Genomic DNA, 4,839 nt, shown 5'->3' on the forward strand with positions numbered 1-4,839 from the left:
GAAGACTAAATAGAGTACATTTCATTTTTCATCTCCAGCACTTTTTCCAATAGGCTTGTGATGTTCGCTAATGCGTGCTGAAAGGGGTGGACTGCCTGGCAGCAGGGGAAAAATTGGGTGGGAGGGTTTAGAGCACATAAAAACTCACTCTTCATCAGATGGCTCTCTAGGGCCTTCAACTTCTTTCTTGACAAGCCTCATTTCAAAAGGCCCCAAGGACTGTGCCAAGGAGATGCGGTGGTCCGTTATATTACAAAATAGAGAGCAGCAGAGAACTACGCTCACATCTCCTCTCCCACAGTCATCCCTCCACGGGGCACCTACAGCAGGGAGCTGCACTGCTGATTTCTCTACCAAGGGACTCACCGGGACATAGAGGGGTTTTCTGAGCTGCCAGGTGAGTGGCTTTCCACCTGCCATGGTCAGATGGAGGAGTAAGGGATAAAATTGGTGTCCAGCTGGCATTTTTTTGCATGCAATTTTGTATGAAAGCAAGCTGATAAATGCTCACAGGCATAAGATTTGCACCGCTGCTGCTCTGGATTCAAATGCCACGGCCTGCTCCCATGAAAGTGCAGCCGGTGTACTTTCCACCAGAGGAAGCTCAGGGCTGTATCCATCGCCACTCATCACTTCAAACACGGTAGCACCATCATTCGCAGTCACCTGCGCTCACCTCCCCTACCAGACCCACAGCACAGTTCCTGTCCTGAGCACTCCCCTCACATGGGTGGGAAGGTGCCTCTGCATCCTTGTCAGTATTTTTGGGTGTGAGGTTGGCTCTGGCTGCCACAGCTGGTGTGGGAGTGAGCTCTGGCCACATTCACCTGTGCAAGACAAGGAGGTGAAACACATGGCAGCCTTGGGCCACAGGCATTGCTGTTTCAGCTCTGCTTAAGAAGCCACTGGCTTGCTTGCTGCCTGCAGGCAAAAGGTGAGCCACTGTGAGCCTAAGCGCTGGGCTGGCTGGATCTGATCGAATAAAATGCCTGAGTGCAGCTGTAATGAAATAAAGCATCTCCACAGAAAAGCTGGGACACAGCTAATAGCATCACGTTAGCCTCCGTTTAGTGCAATAAAAAAGGGCACTGCTAACGACCTTTTGTCCCTGAGATACTTCCTTGATAGATTGTGCCATTGGAGACGGAGAATGCACCGTCCTCATCCCCTGCTGTGCAAGACCAAAACTAGAGGACATGATGATCAGGGATAAGCAATTAGAAGCAAACGGGTAGCGGTGCTGCAACGGGAACTTACCCCAAGTAAATAATAAAAGATTTAGAGTGCATATGGCTACACTGCCTAATATTCGTGTCAGACATCACTGATAACAACCATGCCAATTGTAGAGATATTTAACAACAAGATTAAAGATAATAGCTTGTTCCGCAGCAACAGCGAGTCCCTGGTGATGCAGAGTGGATTCGCTGTCACTGAGGAAGCTCGGGGCGTGTGTGGGGTGGGCTGTAGGAGTGTATGGGTGTGCGTGTGTGCATTGCAGAACACTATGTGTTTAGGCCACCAAAGGGCACGTTTTGGGGGGTGTTGGGCTCTGTCGGGCCGCGGCCCCTCACCGGTCGTGCGGCAGCTCCGCATTCCGACCCCACGCGGGCGGCATCGCCGCTTTAAGGCGCCGGAGGGCCGGCCCCACCCCGCGCGGGGGAGGCCGACCCTAGCCGGGCCGGGCTGAGCTGCGCTGCCCGCGCCCCGGCGGCAGCCGCGACGCCTGCAGGGTGGCGCCGGGGGTGGCCCGTCGCGCCGAGCGCGCCGAGGCTCGCCGCCCCGCCTGAGTGGTGCTATTGGGCGGGGGAGCCCCCGCCGGTCGCGGCCGCCGGGCTGAGCCCTGCCCGTCCAGGCGGCGCTTGGTGTCGGGCATTTGTCCGCGCTGCGGTCCTGGCAGTGGTGCGGCGCTGGCGGTACCCGTAGTGAGGAAACCCCGAGCGATCAACCCCGCTGCTGCCCAAATAGCCGGGAAACAACCAGCGGTAGCGCAGAACCGCTTGCTCCGTTGGCAGGTACAGGGGGAGCTGCCAGGACGCACTTGGACAGCCGTCGGGAGCCATCAGGGCGTGACTTCTGTCTGTTAACGCTGAGGAGCGCTTGCTTTGGCGTATATGGTGTGGAGGTGCCATGGGGGAAAGAACGGTTGGGACAACACGAAGACGAGGTCTGGGGTGGTCAAAGGCAGAGCATCGGCGTGTGAGGGTGGGGAAGGTGTCACCAGTCCTGGGCAATGGGTGCTTTCCATGAGGGAAACAACTGGGAGCTCCTGGCGTAAGTTATAATTGTGCATGTGGCTCTTGATAATCGTCACAGTGCTGGATTTCCTTGATGCCTCTGCCACCTGGCCAGCCTTTCCTGAAGACCTCTCCCCTCTCCCCCTAGCCTCCTGCTGCGTCACTCCAGGAGGTCGCTGAGTGTGCAGTCCTCTTGTCCTGTCAGGTGGGAGCTTCAGGGCTGCTCCCAGGAACCTGCTGGCGCAAGGTGCTCTCATAACCCTGGTAGGTCTCATTGTATGTCTCCCAAGAAATTGCTTGATGGCTGCTTTCCTGAGAGCCCAATAAAAGTGCTACTCTGTAGCAGTGTGAGGCTTTTAAATCATAATGTTAATTCTGTAACTACTAAAATAGACATGGGGGGGGATATTCAGATGACGCTCCAGGGACTGGGAGTTCATTACTCACTTGGCAATAACGTTGTTCATGACAAAACAATCAGTGGAAGAAGCAAGCACTCCCCGTGTTCTCCCATGTTCCTTCACTGCTGGATGCTTTGTGAAGTTCCTCCTCAACTCCTGCGCTAGTGAGGGAGGGGAATTGACTGGTTCAGGGGGGGTTGTTCGCAAAATATCAATCCTCTAGCCTCCAAGTTGCTTCTAGCCATGATGGAAGGCTGTTGCCATGTGGTGGCCACAGGAGTTATTGGTAGTGTGTATAGCGTAAGTGTTGTCTCAGCTGGCAACATTAGCAAAAAGGCTACCAGTGAAGGGGTTTTTTTCCAACTGCTAGATTAAAGCATGGTGAGAAAAACTTGCATACTGTTATGACTTAGCTTATTTTGTATGTAAAGTTGGGATTTCAGTCTCCAGGGTTTATAAAAACAGGTCCTGTTTTGTGCCTGGGGTCCTCTGTGACTTCAGTGGAAATTAGGCATGTTAAATTTTCTGAGAAATGAAGGCTATTATCTAGGGGAATGGAAGTAATGTAACTTGAAGTCTTCTTCTAGGGAGTAGCCTGTGGTCTTTAATGCTTCAGGTTCCTCCTGAAGATCATGGCTTTCCTTTTCTCTAAAGGAAGTGTCATACCGCACACCTGCTCACACAAATAAGGTTGCTAGATAGCTGTGGGTGTTCTCGTTTGTCCGTGTCTGTCTTTAGACATTAATCAAACCAAGAGATCCAGAAAATCAGGAAGAAACATGGCTAGCGGAGTTTAGTTTGGTCTCGAGCATCCCTGCATTTGGAGGCAGCAAGAATCCCTTCTTACATGTTGTGCTTTGGTTCAAGCTGCTACTAAAAGACAGTACAGATGCTTGAGCCCTTGAGACAACCTCACCTTTTTAAGGTCTTCCCTGGAGTCTAGTTTGGAGCAAAGTGGTCTCTGGCTGGCTTGGTGTTGCAATGAGATTACTGACAGTCCTTTCTGTCACTGCATGAGCTCCTCTGCTCCCCGCAAGTTGTGCAGAATCTACCCTTGGTCCATGCTGACTCTGATTTATAACATAATGTTCACAGGTTAAATTAATTAAATATTACTGATTTATATTTACCCAAATCTAGTCATGACGTTCCCATCTCCATTACTGACAAGATAAATACTTGCTAGCTAAAGCTTTAATTTCCTTGGAGTACTATTTTTCTTGAAATGAGCTAGCAGGTTTGTGTTCATCATGTGTCCTGCTGACACCCTCCCAGGCACTTGGTACCTGGTTGCACCATCTGTGTGAGGTGGGCTTTGGCTGAGGGCACTCACACAGGTAAAATTATTATGAGTTAGAAGTGCTTTGCAGGGTTCCTGCTGTGTGGAGGGAACTTGGGTCAGGTGAAGGCCAAATAAGATGGCTTAGTATTTGTGTGTACTTCAAAATGTTGGCTTTGTCCAGACTGGAAAGGCTTTAATGGCTAACATTTTTTAGCACTGGGATAGATCACATTGCCTGTAATGTGTGTGTATAAGCCTAAAGGACTTACCTCCCGCCCCTGCAAAGAAGCCTCCCTGCATGTTGCCATTGTGCTCACTTATTTGTTTATTAATGCTTCCTTAAGAGAGAACAGTAAAGCAAACCAGTTGGAACAGTACTCTCATCCTGCAGAAGAGCCATATAGCAAGGGAAACCAAAAGTGCAGAGATTGCCCCACACTGAGCAGTGGTCAGAGCCACGGAGCTGCCGAAGTGGAGCCAGGCCATGGCTGAAGCTGGAGTCAGGTGGAATTTGTACATAAATCTCTCTGATTTTGTGTTCAGGGCCTGCAGTGTGTCTTGAGAGGGGAAAAAAATGTTCTTGTTTTCAGCCTCTATCAGTCACTTCAGGGGGATGTTATTAGACTATTGGGATGCTTCTTGGCTTATTTAAGTCATTCTGCCTTCTGTCTTGAGTATTACTAATCCCTCAGGACACTTGACACCAATTTTGCTTGGAAAAAAAGTATCTATTTGGAAACAATCCTGCCAGCATACCATATGTTATGAGTTTATGGTTTCCTTGTTTGGTGACTTGGGGCACCTGTGTGGAAACATTGTTGCTTTTGATTTTTATCTCTTGCTGCTGTTTATACTTATGTCACAAGGTGATTGCTCAAGAGATAATTGTGCTGTCCAAAGTGGAGGATGCAGTACCCAG

The sequence above is a fragment of the Ciconia boyciana genome, chromosome 6 (genome assembly GCF_034638445.1).
Source record: "Ciconia boyciana chromosome 6, ASM3463844v1, whole genome shotgun sequence".
NCBI lineage: Eukaryota > Metazoa > Chordata > Aves > Ciconiiformes > Ciconiidae > Ciconia > Ciconia boyciana.